Here is an 18,330-nt window from a genome sequence, read left to right as displayed (position 1 = left end):
CCTACTTAAACAAATTTTAACTGCATCCTTGTACAGACATGAATTTATCTACTACAGCTACTTTCATGTAACATTTTGGTCATCTTCATTTATCTTGTTGGGTACTACAAATGAAACACCCCCATGTATAGGACCAACATAAGATCAGTGCATCATTTAAGTCCTTCATAAACCCCATTTTAAAATCTACCAATCCCCTTCAGGAAAGAGAATTTCAGCCTAAAAGCATGTAGTATCACTGCTACGGTGCTAAAAAGAACAGTACAAAGGAATCCGAGACCAGATCAGAAAGCAACATCACCCTTAGAAAATTACCAGAAAGTAAATATTTAAGCTAATGAATCCTTCATAATAAGGGCTGATCAACATAGTCATCATGCTTCCATCAACAAGCATGGAGACCAATAACTTGATAGGACAAAGAGTCTCTTAGCAATATTCAAGCTCATATATATAATTTTGCACAGATTAGAATTTGTGAACTGCCCTGAAAAAGAGAGATGTTGCTGAAAGAGTCCTACGTGATGCTTTCCCTCCACAGTCCATTTGCTTACAACCTTAATTTTTCAGCAAGGTAAGAGCTTCCTTCAAGGCCAAGTATAAAACATTACAAACTGTCTTTTTCCATGCAGTAAGAGGAGGTTCAACAGGAGAAGCATGCACAATAATTACCTAGTTGGTAATTGGAAGTTATGCTGATATACCCATGCTAAATGTAGTGCTGGAAAAATCCTGAAGATTCATATTGCTTCTTGTATGTCAAAGTCTACAAAACAGATTTTCTGGTTTGAGAGAATTGGTCAACATTGGAAAAGTCAGCCAGAAGACAAAAAGGAGAGCGTCTTACCAAGGGTAGAAAGGCAATTTAGGACACAAATGTGAGATGAGGCCCAAATTTCATAGTTTCACAGTCGGGAGGGTCAGAAGGGACTTAAGCAGATCATCTGACCCCCTGCCCTAGGCAGGAAAGGATCCTGGGGTCAAATGACCCTGGCTAGCTAGCTGTCTAGCCTTCTTTTGAAGACCCCCAGGGTAAGAGTGAGCACCACTTTCCTTGGAAGTTGGTTCCGGCTCCTAGCCGCCCTGACAGTGAAGTAGTGCCTCCTGATATCTAGCCCGAATCTACTCTCAGTCAGCTTATGGCCATTGTTCCTGGTTACCCCCGGTAGTGCTCAGGGGAACAGGGACTCTCCCTTTGCCTGCTGGTTCCCCTTGGCAAGTTTATAGGTAGCCATCAGATTCCCCCCTCAGCTTTCTTTTGTGGAGGCTGAATAGGTTCAGGTCTCGTAGCCTCTCCTCATAGGGCCTGACCTGCTGCCCCCTGATTATGAGTGACCCTGGATCCTCTCCATGTTGTCCACATCCCTCCTGAAGTGCAGCGCCCAGAACTGGACGCAGTACTCCAACTGCAGCCTGACCAGTGTTGCATAGAGGGGGAGGATCTCCTCCTTGGACCTGCTTGAGATGCATCTGTGGATGCATGACAAGGTGTGGTTAGCCTTACTGACCACATCCCCACATTGGCGGTCCATGTTCATCTTGGAATCATTAGTGACACCAAGATCCTTGTCAGCACGGAGGCGGAGAAGAAGGTAGATCCCCAGCCTGTAGGTATGCTGCTGGTTCTTCCTCCCCAGGTGCAACACCTTGCACTTGTCCATATTGAAACACATCCTATTCTCATCTGCCCACCTCTGTAACCTGTCCAGATCTAGTTGTAGCCTGTCCCTCTCTTCTAGTGTGCTCACTTCTCCCCACATCTTGGTGTCACCTGTGAACTTGAACAAGGTGCTTTTCACCCCCCTCATTCAAATCGTCAATGAAGATGTTAAACAGTGTGGGCCCAAGGACCGAGCCCTGGGGAACCCCACTGCCCACATTCCTCCAAGTCGAAAATGACCCATCCACCACCACTCTCTGGGTGTAGCCCTCCAGCCCATTTGTGACCCATCTGACTGTGTAGGCATCGACACCACAGTCGCCTAATTTTTTAATGAGGATGGGGTGAGAGACAGTGTCAAAGGCCTTCCTAAAGTCCAGAAAGACTACATTTACTACGTCTTTCTACTCTGCTGATAACCTTGAAGTGACAAGCCTTTTGCTCAAGACAGTAGCTGAAAAAATGGTACCTTATAGTTCTCTCTGGTAGCAAGCAATTTTACATGCCAGTCTGCACTCCTAGAAAACATTATAGGAATAGGGTGGGTGAGCAATCATTCATCAAACTATCATTTTCACAATGTTCACCTACGTGAACTCAAAGTTGACAAGCAAAAGTAATGTGCATGGAAGGAGGCATGCATTTGTAGGGGTCAGCAACTACAGTCCATGGAGCCAGCAATGTTTAGCAGCACGCTGCACCATACCATGCCGCAATGCAGCCCAGTGGCAGGGAGAAGCAATGACTGGGTCCTAACACTAAGCTGTCTCCGTGTTATTTTCAGCCACTAGAAAATACTGCAGACTGCCAATCTAGAAAGTCAAGAAAATTTTTTTTACTATTCTGTCAGTGCCTATATTGCTCTCAAATTCAACTTAACACACTGTAGGGCCATGTCCAGACGAGCCCAGCAGCCTTACTTATGATCCTAGGCACCTCCAAGGCTGCAGCAGAGGTGATTCTGCCAGGCAAAGCCTGGCCGGCAGCCCGAGCATGGCTCCAGGCAGCTCAGCTCTGCTTTTGAGCAATGCGCACTGCTCGTGAGTGCGCTGCTCCACTTTTTTCTGTGTTTTTTTTTTGACCCCTGGATATCCAGGGATCAAAAAAACCCTCACAGGGAAAAAAAAATGGGGAGCAGCGCAAGCACGGGCACCATGCCCTTCCAGCATGAAGAATATCTAAATGTGTGGTATGTGTTTGCAGCGCCACATACCGCACAGCCACGCTCATCTGGATGTAACCCTAGAGTCTACAGGAAGAGCAATCAAATGGGAGCTCATGCTAATAGATGAACAATAGATTTCTTTACTGCAGTTAGCTTCTCTAAAGGGTGTGCACTTTCCACTTACTATTATGGAAAACAAGATTTGATTGGCACTATCTTTTATTGGACCAACTAGATAGTTGGGAAAAATGTTAGGACAAGCCCAAACCTGGCCCAAACCTGTCCAATAAAAAGATATTATTAAATTAAACATTGCCCTGTGCATATTCCCCACACCATCATGGCTACACCACCACCACAACATTAGTACTTTCTGTTATAGAAGCACTTAGGAGTACTTGGCTCTGATTTTTGGTGAGAGAAGTTGTGGAAAATCTTCTGTTCCATTTACTTGCTTGCTTACAGCTTTTGTTCATATTTGGTTATGTTTGACAAAAAGAGACAGAGAGAAAGATCCATACCAGAGAGGTGCAACAGAATATAATAAATATTGTTCCTGAAGAAGGATCTAAAGAAATTATTCCCTGAACAGACCTTCAACCTTAAATAACTGTCCATTGTTAAGTGCAGCAATTTGGCCTCTAAAAGAACTTCCTGAGGGATGGTTAATGCATAGTCAAAGAGACTGAACGGAAGTGCTGGACACTATTACAGGTTTTAAGGCCAGAAAGGATTATTTTAGCTATATATTCTGACAACCCCTGGTATGCAACACCAGTGCTTCAATCAAGAACCCCTATGGTCTGAAAATCCTTAAGGAATGTCAGTAAGAATTATCTGCTTTGCAGCCAAAACATACTAGTCTCTACTTTTGCTATTAATTACAAAAAAGTGCAGTCTAAGCCGAGTTCAAAACACAAGAAAAGCAAGGATCCTTTACAAAGGACAAACAAGTCAGGGACCTAATGATGAAATAAACTCAAATGACTATACTTTTGCTAGCCAGGATTTAAACTTGAGTGTGCAGTATTCCTGGATTTTGTACATATTCTCCAAGAAGATGTGAGAGACAGGGTTTTTATATTCTGATTGCCATTACATGCAGATTTTTAGACATTTTTAATGTGGAGGATTTTCTGGAGGCATAATTGGTGATACCTTTCCAGGCTCAAGATGGCAATGGTGGATCACCCTCGTTTCATGTCTATAGACGAGAGAGGGGGATGATGATGATTGCTTTATAGATCTTAGTTTGGTAGCATATTGAACGCTAAGGATGGTTGCTTTGGATACTTTGATCATCAAGCAAAAACGCCCCAGACTGAAAAGCCCTCCATCCAGTTGCTATTTGATGTCAATTTTGGAAGGCAGGCTGTCCTTAACAAGCCATAACTACATTTTATGTATTCATATGTACAGGCATGTGAAACAGATGTACCATGTTAGAAGGCTAGTGCTCGACATTCAGCTTGCATTGACATAAGCGACTGACACTAGGCGGCAGAGAACCAGAACCATCAAGAAACAACAAAGCCAGAGGGTATACGCAAAGAGTCATGGAATATTTCTGTTCTATATTTTCTTTAAGAAACACATTCCCAACAGAGGTACTTGAGAATTGCCATCTGCAAAATGCAATGACAATGTCTACTGAAAAGCTGGACTACAGGGAAGACATGGTGCTGCCAGCATTTTCACAAGCACAGCTGACCTGTGTCAAATAAGAAAACCATAGGAAACTGTCATCTAGATTAGTTGTGCTGCAATTATGTAGCATTTGAAAGTATTTCAAAGTAATAAAAACATTGCTCCCTCATAAGAAATCTGCCAATTTGTTAATTTCTTTTGCAACTGACGTGCTCTGAGATGCAATGGGTTTCACTTGAAAAGAAACTGCTTCCTAGCTTCCTTTAGCTCAAGGCAATCAAATTACAAATGGCTTCTTTCAGTGACACGGCAATTTCTAATATGTTTTCTTTTAAGATCAAATCACAGATGGACCCTCCTTTGCCTAAGAGTCAAAACACCATCAATTTTAAAATGGCTTACATCCTACCAAGTCTTTCAAGTGATCTATATCTGTCTCTCAGCTCTTCTATCTATGGCTTGTGTAGGAAAGATGAGTGCATGTGTTTTTTGAGTTCCACAAAGATATATTATAAGAAGCACTTCATTTTTAAATTATATCTTTTGTCCACTTGGGTTGCCGCACAATACGGCACTGACATAGAAAGCCAGAATGCAAGTTTGATGTCACTTGAGGAAAAAAAACAAAACAAAACAAAACAAAGACATACACATGAATCTTGGTGTAAAAGAACCAAGGATGCATATTAGCATTACTGCTAATGTAAAAGCTCAGTTTCTTACTAGAAGCAGTTTACCGTATTTGAGAACTATGCATTTTGATCATGCTTTCAGAAAATAAGAAGCAGATTTTTGATTCCTACAGTCCCAATCACATTCCTATTATGTAAGTACACCATAATAATTGTACCGTGGTGTTCTTGGCAGAATATTTTGCATTATATACCACTGTATTCAAGGAATGAATAACCAAAACACCACAAGTATGTCTTTTTTTATGGGATTATTTAGCCCCAACCATGTCATTTGAAGCCAGCATATGCATCTACTTCACTTATTTTACTCTAAAGAGTTGCATTTCCCAGAGCTAAAAAACTAAAGTCATTTATAGACATGCTCTGGGAGGCAGGGAGGCACTTTATTAGTGCAGCTCCAAGAATCACGCTAATTAAAAGCGCCTGGAGCATCATGTGCATCAGCGTCCTCACACTGAAAAATGGCAGTGGGGATGCTTTGAACTAAAACTCATTGAATGAGCTTTAAAGTGCCCCGCCACTGTTCTTCAGCACAGAGACGCTGATACACATGGCGCTGGAGTCTGCTGGAGCGCAGTAATTACCATGCTCCAGCAGACTCAATGAATTGAGTCTACTCCTGCATGCTGTAATTACAGAGGAGAGCAGCCTCCCTGAATGCATATAGGAGCCCTAAATTATTCTGTAGATCACCAATGAAATTATAAAATAAATGTAACAACAACTGTTCTCACAAAAGACAATAATGCAGCATCAGGCAGAAAATCATTAAATCAAACCTACGCTGAGACCGGACCTCTGATGTCACATATCAAACCAAAAACACCCAACACACTTTTTTAGTTATTTTTACATATAAGAAAAATCAACCCAAAAAATCTACACCACTCCTTTCAGATTATGTTCTACCTAACTATATGCACCATGCCCATTGATTTTTTTCTTTTACATAAATCATTCTCCTGAGGCCAAGCCATATACAATATAATTAAGTTACACTGTACAGTTTTCAAGTTAGAGCTATATGGAAGCTGGATTCAAGCTTGGAGATTTTTAACCTATTACACTAAAGCTGATACAATCTATATCTCTGGAGACACATTTCTCTTCCCCAGGAAAAATAAAATTTCATCATTTGTAAATGTTATTGAATTCATACACAACAGCTAAAGTGCACATCCATTTAAATAAAAGCCATTAAGTGCAATAAAACAAACAAACAAACAAACAAACAAACAGGAAAAGCAGTTCAAATTTTAGCTAGCGTAGTTACCATAGTCATTGAAAAGCTGATAGTTCCTTTCATAGAGAGAAACACTGATGTGGATCAATGCCATGTAAAGTTTTCAAGGTATTCAAAGTACTCTAAACCAGGGGCGGGCAATTATTTTGGGCGGAGGGCCACTTACCTAGTTTTGGCAGGCTGTCAAAGGCCGCATGGGTAGCCCCGCCCCTTGACAGGTGCCCCACCCCAGTCACAATCTTGGGACCAATGTCCCAGGGCCAGCACTGGTGGCGCCCAGAGCGGGGCACAGGCCAGCAAGGGTCTGTGGAGCCAGGCTGGGCTGCACCAGCCGTGAGGGGGGAGTTGGCCCAGCTCCACTGAGCCCCTGCCAGCTGGGACCCCGCACTCCTGCCACGCTGCTCTGGGCCCCACTGGCACTGGCCCCAGGACACCGGTGCGGGCTCTGTGCTCCCACTGGCTCCCCACCCACTCACACCCAGTGCCCCCCCAGTGCCCCACCCGTGGTATAGGCAGGGGGCAGTGCAGAGCCCCGACCCCCTGCTCACCAGCAGGGAAGAAGCTGGTGCTAAGCATGGGGAAAAGTGGGCTCTTGCCTGCCCCATGGCCGGTGCTCCCTGCTGCAGCCACTCGCAGCCCGCATGGGGCTGTCCCGAGCAGGCACATGCAGGCTGCAAGGACCTACAGCGCAGGATGCTGGCCATGGGGCAGATGAGGGTCCACTTTTCCCCATGCTCAGCACCAGCTTGTAACCCACCCCACTGCCAAGCCTGGCAGTGGGGCTGGGTTACAAGCTGGTGCTGAGCAGGGGGAGTGGGGGATGGGGGGGGAGGGGGAAGAGAAAAGCAGCCCCTCCCCACCCACGCCTGGTGCCCCAAGCTGCAGCTGCTTGCAGCCCACATGGGACTGCCTGTGCCTGCTCTGGACAGTCCCAGGCTGGCTGCAAGAGCCTGTGCCAGCCATGGGGCGGGCATGGGGCCACTTTTCTCCTTGCAGGGAAGGAGCCCAGGGAAAAGCTGAGCGTGGGGGGAAGCAGCCCCTCCCCCGCCCCACACCCAGTGCCCCACGCTCCAGGCTCTCGCAGCCCATGTAGGGCTGTCCAGAGCGGGCACAGGCAGCCCCATGCCGGCTGCAGGCAGCTGCAGCAAGGGGCACTGGACGTGGGTGGGGAGGGGCCGCTTCCCCCCACATGCTCCTTCCTTGCCCGGGATCCCCCCCCACCTCACTTACCTGAGTTTCCTGTGCCAGGGCAGCCACATGCTCCCAGCCCAGAAACCCCGGCTGGGCCTTCCAGCTGGGGGGGCACGGTCCGGGAGGCCCCACTGTTGCGGGAGCCTGCCGGGCTTCCCTTGGGTCCTACCGCCCTTGGTTCCTGCATTTTTGACAGGAACTAAGGGCAGAGAAATATTAATTTTCTACATTTTTTTTTAGGGGCCCCACGGGCTGGATAGAATGCCCTTGTGGGCTGCATCTGGCCCACAGGCCGTATTTTGCCCATCCCTGCTCTACACACAGATCCTGGGAGTACGGGGTCCTGCACTGCAGTGCCTGTCAGCAAACTGAACTGTTTCTATAAGCTAGTTTTGTAAAACTTTCCAACCTCCTCCTGCTCACAACTTGTGATCCCCATCATGTGGAAGCAACTGATATAGTTTAAGAACATAACAGCATGGTACTGGGTCAGACCAATGTTTCTAGCCCAGTATCACATCTCCAACAATGGCAAGCAGTAGTGCTTTAGAGTAGGGGTGCTCAACTCCCAGCTCATGGGCCAGATCCACCTTGCAGAGCCATGCCATCTGGTCTGCAGGGGTCCAAAAATTTGGCAGCAAAGGAATGGTGGCAGAAATTGCTGCTCCCCTGATGTCAAATTTCCAGACCGATGGTGAGCCAGGCAGGCTGGATAGCATGCTGAATCTGCATAGAGTTGGCCTGAGGCCCTATCCAAGGATATAGGGGTTGACTCCAGGAGGTGGTATGGAGCTCAATCCTGACTCATGAGACCCAATCTGTCACAAAGGCACAGAAGGTTAACTACGACTGCTTTAGAGGGAAAGTATATAAATGAGGCATGTCTCGAATGATCCATACCTTCCCCTGGCATCAACTTTCACTGGTTTAGGGATGTCAGAGGATACATCCCTGACTATCTGATCTAACTGAACCCCCCAATGGACCTGTCATTCATGTATTTATCTAATCCATTTTTGAACCCAACTATACAAGCAGGATACAGTCTGTGGTTAGGTCACGGGACAGCCAAGCATAAAGATTTGCATTTTCAAAGGTGCCTAACTGACCTGGAACACAAATACCATTATCTTTCAATGGAGCAGATGCTTCTAGACTCACTTAGGTATTTTTGAAAATCCCACTATTTTCCTGCATCTGTCACATCCGTTTAGACCGATATCACTTTAGCGTACAGACTCTCTCAATCACCTGTACTAGGAGCCCTTAGAATAACTGGACCCCAATTTCAGTTGGCACTAATACAAATAGTATGCAAGCAGCAGCACATTTAGCTGTGTAAAATGCTACCACTGACAGCTACGTAGTCATCTGAAAGTTTTTTCAAATACGCCTACTCAAAAACTATAAAGAGATAGCCAAGACCAGCCTAAGATTCAGACAGTATACACTCTGCAGCACTTCTTTCATTGAACTTGGATTGAGAACATTTCAATTCAGCACAGAGATGATGACTAGGATACCCAAGTCCCTCATTTGGTTCAAAAGCTCCCAGCCTCTGTTTGGACAGTTGGCTGTGATGGCCAGTCAGAACAGCAAATAGAATGGTCTCCCCTATTTGACCCACACTCTTCCGCTGCAGAGACAAGAATAGGATCTATTGATATAGTCACCTGAACTCACACAGCTCACCTTTTGGTAGTGGTAGCTTTGATTGCTTTAACTTCTTGCACGTCTCGTGTGTCAGAACTACAAATTGGACCTTGCTGTGCCAGTCTGCTGTCCAAACAATGGTGGCATTTAAGCAGTTATGAGTATATTTCAAAAGGTACCCATACTCTTAAACTGGAATTGTCATTCTGCTCTCAACAGATAGTTTCAAAAAAACAGATGCAAAATTAGTCATTCCTAACTCTCAGACAGGTCTGCATTCACAACTGAAAGAAAACTATGTAGCAGGAAAATTCAAAAGGCATCTGAGTAAACCTCAGTGCCACTCCTGCTCCCCTAAGCTGCTCCATCAGCACATAGGAACCTTATAACAGCACTTTGTGAATAGTCTCAGCAACTCAGCTTGAGTGGAGTGCCAAAATGGGTGTATACTGGGGCTTCTGCCAGCTTTGGCATAAGAAACAAACTAAAGACAACAATAAGGCAGGGGGGCCTGACCATAGGCAGCAAGAGAAAATATTATTTGGGGGGACTGACCCCTCCCCCTCTCCCCTGCAGGGCTGTTGTGGGGCTGGAAAGTGATGGTGCTGCACGCAGCGGTGGCGCTGGGCATTGCACTGAGGTGGCAGGGCATAAGGGTGGTGCTGCTGTTACTACCCGCTGCAAAATAAGTTTGTGGGGGCTACACCCTGTTAGCCCTGGCCTTCTGCTGCCTACGGGCCCAACCCAAGCAGGGCTACATTTGGCAGACAAACACATCACAGGTCCAACACAGGGCTCTTGATCAGACATCTAACCCTATTTACACCAGCACACCTTCCCTCCCCTAAAATGCTACATTTGGCACACTTTTCTGCTGTTCAGTTTACCCATGGATAGACACTTGAAGGTGTCAATTCCAAAGTAAAAACTTACACCTTTGGCCCAAAGCTATTTGAGGACAGATAATCTGGGAGTTGGTCTCTGCAATCAAACTTGAGACAGTCTGTCAGAAAATTAAAAACAGACAGGGCCTTAACATTCCAAGAACCCTGCAGCACAAATACAGTTTCGGGCTTTCTTTTCAGTAACACCATTGCATCACAGCGTTACTGTCAGAGAAAAGGAAAGAACACTGGCAGGACACGACCCAAGGGCCCCATTAAAAGGCTCACTTGAGTATCCTAGCCTAGTTCCTAGTTGTAGAATACCCTCCCAGTTGCTGCGCTGCAATACTCTCTCTCCTCTCGAAGAGATCTACACATACGGTGTCTCATTAAGAGACACCAGAAACAAGATCTTTCCATCCCTAGCTTCAACCTGGTAATTTGCTACATATTACAGTTTGAAGAAATCACTGACTCCAAGGGGAAAAGACGCATGATCTCCAGAGTCACACATGAAATTGCGAATATGCAAAAGTAACACCATGACATCAACAGAATGCAGTATTGCATGGGCAAACTCTTGCTGCACCACAAGAACAATTAATCATTTTCTTTAAAATAAGGTGCTTCCTCTTTTTCTGCTTTCTTTGCAGATTTATCTTCCTTTTCTGGACTACTGAATTAGCCTTTTAACGGTTCTTTTACTCGGTAAGTTATTCAAATCCCTAGCGGGAAGAGTTTCAAAGTAACAAAACCTGTTAAGAAGCCCCCCTCACTCCATCTCTCAAACGAGAACCTCCACGTTGCAGTTATCCAATTCAATAACATTAGAACTTCTAAAAGCCACTTTTGCTCTAACAATTTAAAAATACTTAAAGCACCAAGAAAGATAACTTCTGACAAGTTAATGATATATATTTTAAGTTGCTTAAGTTATGGGACCAAATAGACCAAATTCAAGGAAGTAATGAAGTAGCTTGCCTATACATTAATTACTACGGATTAGGAAAGTTTCTTTAATATTATTGACTGAATAGAACTGCTAAAATATATGATCTAAAGACTTCAGAGATGTATAGATAGCTACTACAATTGAGCCATGGATCTTGGCACTAAGATGATTTTGACAAGGCTAATTCAGAAGTTAAAACAACTAAGTTTAACAAACCTCTGATAAGAGTTTTGTGGGAGAAAAAGCACAGTATAAAGTAGTAGACACAGAAACTGTTTGTTGTGCCTATAACTTTCAAAGTTCTTTTAACTCTCTCTATTTTTTTTAATTATCATTATTATTCTTGAGTCTGACTGACAGCTCCCTTCCCCCCTTCCCCCCAAGTTTTTGCTGCCCACCAGACTTACCTTAACCAAAGCCCCTGCTTCAGCCCGTTTTCCCTAACATTTCACCAAACTTTGTAGCCTGTACACAGGCTCTCACTTTCTTTCTGTCCCTGGTAAGCCAGGAAACTGTGTCTAACACTTCAAAATGTTCAGCCGTTATGAGCTAAAAACAGATCCTGTGCTATGCTGGATGTATTTTTGTCTGCAAGCTACACACCCTCCTTGTGTTCAATTTTTTCCATTGGTGGAACAGTATGATGCAGACTTAACCAGAAAGTGGTTTTCCATGGGCCGCTTGAAATGATTAGCCTAGACGGCCTGCCATAATGCTTCAAAGCCACCAGGGAATACTCTATGACTAGGCTGTTGTTTGACCCGGCATTCCAGAGTTACCACGAAAGTTCCAGAGGAAAGCTAATAGAAAGTTTGCTGAATAAAGGTTTGCTTGCTTGAAGGTAGCTTCAGTGTTTTTTTTTTTAAACTCATTAATACACCTAACATCTTTGTATACGACGTCTTGGGAAACCTACAGCTTCCAAAGCCACAGCTGGAATGTTAGTCATGAAAACTTCTCTTTAAAAACAGTGCCTTTTTTTTCTCTTTTTTTTTTATTTTTATTTTACAAAAGCTTGGTTTTTTTGGTTTTGTTCTCAGCATCCCACAAAAAGATACACTGACTTACAACAGCCTTCAGATTGAATTAATTTGTTCTTAAATAACTGATGTAAGATGAAATGTATTTTTATACAACTGGCAACATTTGCAGAATCTCAGTACCCAAGGGTAGGCTGCTAAGTCTATAGTTACGCATTTAAAAAAAAATTAAATTTCAGAGTTCTGCAACTATATCTGTTACTGAAATGGGACATTTCTGTGCTGAGCATATTTGAATCATAAGCAGGGATCCTGGTTTTCTCCGTTTAAAAAAAAAAAAAATCAAAAACCCCACCCCTCACAAATTCTCTGATTAAAAATCCAAAATCCACTATTAAAATGAAGTGCCACTATATAGACACAAGCTAGCCATAAGAGTTTTTATCCGTCCCCCAAAAACCTTCAAGTTTCAGTGCAGCTTGTTTCCTGCACTGACATATGAAGGTTTCCTTACTCTTCTAAATATTTTATCCTAGCACATTTAACTTCAGACAAATTCTAACTGTTCATAAAATGATGCACTGCTTTTATGATTCCTATTGACCTTAGTAAAATCTGAAAGCAAGTTCCAACAGCTGCTTTTATTTTTTAGTTTTCAGATACAGCAGAAGGGTGTTCTATGAGACGGGATGTTCTGTATCTATGCTATAACTATTTAGCTGGTTAAGATGGCTTTTACGCTCCTTTTAAATGCATGCATCCACCTCCCAGTGGTTTCCACCTCCCAGTAGTTTCTTTAAAAACTCTTTAAAAAATTAAGATAATTTACAGTAGCCTTTTTGGAGAAATGTTTTACAAATATAGAACAGAGGACTGTAAGGAACCTCTAGGGTCTGAGTGTCTAGGTTCCTGTTGCCACAGCAACCATGTCATATAATCCATCTTTAAAATAGCAAGGATTTTTGCTCCCACTACTTCAATTTAGCAGCTATTCTAGAACTTTAATAGGCAGAAGCCTTCTTCTAATTTCGAGCCTAAAATCTATAAAAGTTTATAATTTTGTTCTTGTTCCAATACTGTTCTTTAGTTTAAACAGCTCTTCTCTCTCTAAGATGCCCAAACCCTTTCCCAACTCCTCCAACATATTTCTAAACAGCAATCATATCTCCTCTCACCTTTCATTTTGCTAGGCAAAACAAGCCAACCTCTTTTCATCTTATCATGATGGCTTCCTTTTCTCTTGACCACCGATCTCTGTACCTGTTCCAGTTGAAATTCATCTTTTTTGAACATGGGTGATAAGAAGAGTTCCAATATCCCAACTAGATCCCAACAGCAGCTTGAACAAGGGTATTAATATATCCCTGTCTGCTGGAAATAAATTGCCTGATGTTTTCTAGGGTTGCATTTGCTTTCTCATGGCCACATCACATTGATGGCTAATAGCCAGCCTGTAACTGAGTAATAAACTTGGGTGTTTCACCCAAGTTCATTTCCTAATAAGGCCCAAGCTTATAAGAGAAAATTCTTGTTATTAGCCCCCACGTGCATGACATGGAACTTTGCACTATTACATTTTAACTAACTTCTGTTACTTGAGTCCTCCAGGTCACCCAGTTCTTTCTATATAGTCCAGTCATCATCTGTACTGGCAATGCTTCCCAGCTTTGTGTTATCAGCAAGTCTCATTGATACATTTCTGTTTTTTATGCTTAAGACATTGATGAAAATATTAAATAAGACATTTCTAGGAGTGCATTGAGATTTTTGGTGCTGATACTGATAGCTGATATTTATCAGCCGATACCAATCCGATTTCCAATAGAGCTGCCTCCAGCTGGTATATCCAGTGTGGTAGATGAGGAAGGAGGAGGGAAGGGGCATGGGGGGGGCAGATCAATGCCCTCCACTTGAGGAAGGGGGCAGGGACTGCCCAGGCAGGGGTGGGGGGGGCAGAAAAACAGCTCGTGGTGGGGTGGGAAAGGGAGGGGGCTCCTGCTGCTGCTTGCACCCCGGGAGGGCATGGGGGCTAGGGAGGGCATGTGCCCCCCAGACCTGCGTGGGGTGGGGCAGGCTGGGAAGAGCCAGGCAGCTAGTGGCAACAGTGCTGGGAGCAGAGTGGTGGCAAAATTTGGGATGGATGTAGCATCTTCCTAGTGCCACCGGCACCCACGTTGAGCCCACCCCATCCCACCAAGCGTTGATCTGGGGGGTATATGCCCCCTTGCCCCCCCATACTCTCCTGGGGTGCAAGCAGCAGTGGGAGCCACCTCCCTGCCATGCCGCAGCTCCACCCCCCCCACCTGGGCAGTGCCTGTCCCTGCCCCCTTACCCTGGGGGGCATTGATCTCCCCTTCCCCATGCCTCTTCCCTCCCCTTTCCCCTTCCACCACACCGGATTTACCAGCTGGAGGCAGCTCTCCATGTTGCTGGCTGTGCTCCTTGCTACCTGACTGCTGCGCTGTGACTGTGCACAGCACAGGCATTTATCAGCCAAATTATCAGCCCCATTGGGCCAATATAAGATACAGCCAGTTTTCTTTATATCAGTGCCAATCCAATATCGGACCAATGTACTGATGCACCTCTACTCATCTCAGAACCCATCTTTGAGAAACTCCACTAACTTCCCTCCAATCTGACAGCTCTTCTTTCAGGACAACACATTGTCATATTCCCTTTTGCCAGTTCCTTATTAAGTTAACCAGTGAAAATGGATATTAATTACTAAAACATCTGCATGAGAAATTAAGTCCTACAAGTTAAAATCATGTTTTAAATGCATAGGACTGCAATACAAAGACCACAAAGTAGCCCTTGCATTAGTGTATAAACAGAGAGAAGTGCATGGAGCCTCCTCTATTACACATTAATACAGAAGTCAATCAGTCATTTCCCTAAACACTACTAAAACCCCTTTGGGCTTTAGCTACCCAGAAAGGAGCAAGCAGCCCTATCAAACACCCCAAGTGGAAGAGCTCTATACTCCCTCTCCACAGGGATAGTCTATAGCAGAGATGGTCAATTATTTTGGCCGGAGGGCCACTTAGGGAGTTTCAGCAAGGTCACAGGCAAGATCAGCACCCCCCCCCCCCCCTCCACAACAAGTCACCAGAACTCCTTAAATGGAGTGCGTGCATGGCTGGGCAGCTGAGATGGGGCCATGGGTAGGCACAGAGCAGCATTTGAGTGGGACAGGGAAGGACTGGGATTGGGATCACAGGGCAGTGACAGCACAGGTCTGAGCCCACACTGCGTGCCGGGCAAAATGCCTTGGTGAGCCGCCCATGGCCCGTATTTGCACATTTCTGGTCTACAGCACTACCTGTTTTATAGTATGAACCCCATCACTGTAACATCTCAGCACTTCATAATCTTTAATTTGTTTATGCTCATAACACCTCTGTGACATAAAAAAAGCAGTGCTGCTCTCATTTTACAGATAGTGTGCCAACTCACAGAGACAGTAAGGATAAGTCCATGTCAATAAATAAAGGTCTGATTTAACACAGCACTTAACACCCACTTAAAATAGATAGTGTGAATAATAAGAGTGAAAATGTGAAGGTATGGTGTTTTACACAGGCTGGAAACCCAAGTACAAACCCTCAACAATTTTGACACTGGTTATTAGCCCATGCTAGAGCCTGTACTTCACATCTTCATTAGTTGCTGTTACCCATGCTAGTTAAACTTGGCCAGTATATGCTACAAACACACCTTCCTTTTGCTGCACAGGCATACTGTAACTGACTTGCCCAATGTCACACAGGTCCCAGTGGCAACAGGAGTTGAACCCAGGCCTCTGGCTGGTGTTTTAACTGCTAGGCCACTGCAGTTCTCTACATCAAAACACTCATTTAAAATAAGAATACCAGGGATTAAATCAAGGTGAAACACAGAGAGCTAAGTGACCTGACTGAGTTCAAAATGGAAAAGTATTTCAGTTCATCCTATCTGAAGCCACCAAGGAGAATGCTGATCATTTTTAACTTTTCACTGAGGTGAAAGGGGCAGCTCACACCTCTGAGCTACTGTTCTAAGCTCTCGCTAGAATCATGTGTGCATCAGCTAAACCTGGTTCCCAGTTTCTGAAACTTTCTTCACAACTGTAAAAGCTAGAAACTTACTTTTTTTTCAATGAAAGCTAAGATTGTGAAGAACAACGTATTAGGTGAGGGAAGTAACAGTAAACCATAAAAGATAGAAGGTCAGACATATGCCAACCAAACCCAAGATCTCTCTGTGCTGAAAACCACTTGACATTACATGGAAAAAGCCACAGTATCTTATGGGTTTACAAAAACTCGTACAAATTATGAGACAAACCTTAATAAAAAGAGCATCTCAGTCTCTTTCATGGACCAATTTTTAATCTTGTAAGAGAATACATATCAAGTATACTAATTGTTTACAAGGAAAATAAATATCAGCACAAGATTTAGTGTATTTTTAGTGATTCTTTTAATTATGCAAGGATTTTTTGTTTTAGTTCCTCTTCTTTACTCCCATTCTTTAGATGCCCATACAGAAGAACGGTGAAACAGGTGTAAAGTAATAAAATTTTAAATTACTTCACAATTATAATAAATTACTCAGGAAAACGTTTCCATCCAACAAGATAACAAAAGTAGTCTTAAGACACACTGCAGTGTAAGCATTACTGTTTTTTAACATATATTTTGTTACTTTCAAGAAATAAAATTTAAATTAAAAAATGCTTGTGGAAATATAAAACTTCTATAGTTTAAGAACAGGCTAGTTTAAAGCATTTGCAAACATAAGACACCAAACAAGCATTTTAAAAAGCATAAGCTTATCAAACGTAGAGAAATATTTGAAGGTGAAGTCATGTCACAGCAATATACTTAAGGGGTCTGCTAGCATAAATATTTATAAAGCACAGGTGTTATTTCATATTGCATAACTAACATTGCTTGTGCCATTAACTGATCCAATAGATCAACTAATTGCCTTTTAAAAACTGAATATTTATAAAAGATAGGTCAGGCGCTTAAACATTCTTTTCTTTAAAAAAAAGAGAGACTATACTGTAAGACTGCAGAAGATACCAAAAACTGTTTGGGATCATACTGCTGATACTTAAACTAAGCTGTACACAAGTTTTACAATACACAGGATGTCACACTAGGATAAATACTGGACTTCTAAGCAAGTTTGTCAAGTTGTGTTTTGCTTAGGTCACCAATATATATAACATTTGTAATATATCAAGGCATATTTTTTAACTTGAGGAAGGTATATAAAAATCATGAGAGTTACCCAAGTTGCATAATATTTGATGCTTTTCTTAAATCTTCCACTTATGGCATTAAGTAATTTTAAAAAAAAGAAAAAAAACCCCAACAGCTGAGATTTTCATTAAAAAGTTATTCTTTCAACCTTATGGTGTTAGGCAGGAGCCTGAAAGGAAGATATTAGTGCCCCCTAAAGACAGTCACAAAAGGGAAACAGAGAAAGTCTTTAGAATGTATTACCTTTTTAACTCTCTTTTTTTTTTTTTTTTTTTTTTTTTTTTTTTTTTTTAAGTTCAACTCGTGGTTTTTCAATATTTGAGGCTGGTAAACTTACTAAAGATATTAAGTTACAATTACAACTTATGGGAAATTAACAAAAAAGAAATCCTGCTATACAAAAAAAAACACTAAAATAAAGGCATTCCCCAGTTAGAGCATATTAAATTATATTTATCCTTCTTAAAATGGAGAGATTCCTGGAAACTTGCAAGGAAATCTGCCCAAAGCGGAATTAACAACAAGGACAAGTTCAACATCTGCCAGGGTATATAGCTGCTCACAGTGTTTTTTTCTGGTCCGAGGTGGTATTGTTTAAGTTGACAGGTTCCTAATGGTCTGAATTATTCAGCAAATCTCAAAGGAGTCTTTCTACACTCATTAGAAAAAAAAAAGTGAACCAACACAGACAGAGTTCTCTTACTCCCATGGCGCCTATCATCGTAATTGAGAGAAACATCACAATATGTGCCATTTTAATCATATGAGTTAAGTAGCCAAGAAGTGTCTATTACCTTTACAAAGTAAACAGAGGAGAGACTGGTTCTGCAACAGAAAGTGAGAGCAATTAAAAAAACCTTTGCTTTAAAAAAAAAAAGACGGGGGGAGGGGGAGGGAAAAAAAAAAAAAAAACACATTGAAAAGCCTTGTAGAGGACAAAGTTAATTTTATTAAAGGAAAATGAGCCACATATTGATAAAACAAATATTTTTAAAAATATCATGT

At 42.9% G+C, this 18,330-nt stretch overlaps 1 protein-coding gene across 6 annotated transcripts in view; it reads right to left on the bottom strand.

The window, feature by feature from the left end:
* The window catches only part of TIAM2 (TIAM Rac1 associated GEF 2), a 273,941-nt gene that overhangs the window by 161,816 nt on the left and 93,795 nt on the right, over positions 1–18,330 (bottom strand). Inside the window, exon 1 of one of the 6 annotated variants that reach the window (XM_014596746.3) lies at positions 11,498–11,744. The exons of the other annotated variants lie outside the window; for them this stretch is intronic. The gene's annotated coding sequence lies outside the window, so the exon portion shown is untranslated. Of the gene's footprint in view, positions 1–11,497; positions 11,745–18,330 lie in introns of those variants that run through there. 6 annotated transcript variants of the gene reach the window in all.

The sequence above is a fragment of the Alligator mississippiensis genome, chromosome 1, assembly GCF_030867095.1.
Source record: "Alligator mississippiensis isolate rAllMis1 chromosome 1, rAllMis1, whole genome shotgun sequence".
Classification (NCBI taxonomy): Eukaryota; Metazoa; Chordata; order Crocodylia; family Alligatoridae; genus Alligator; species Alligator mississippiensis.
The sequence above is the reverse complement of the archived record's forward strand: the minus strand, read 5'-3'. Positions and strand labels throughout refer to the sequence as shown.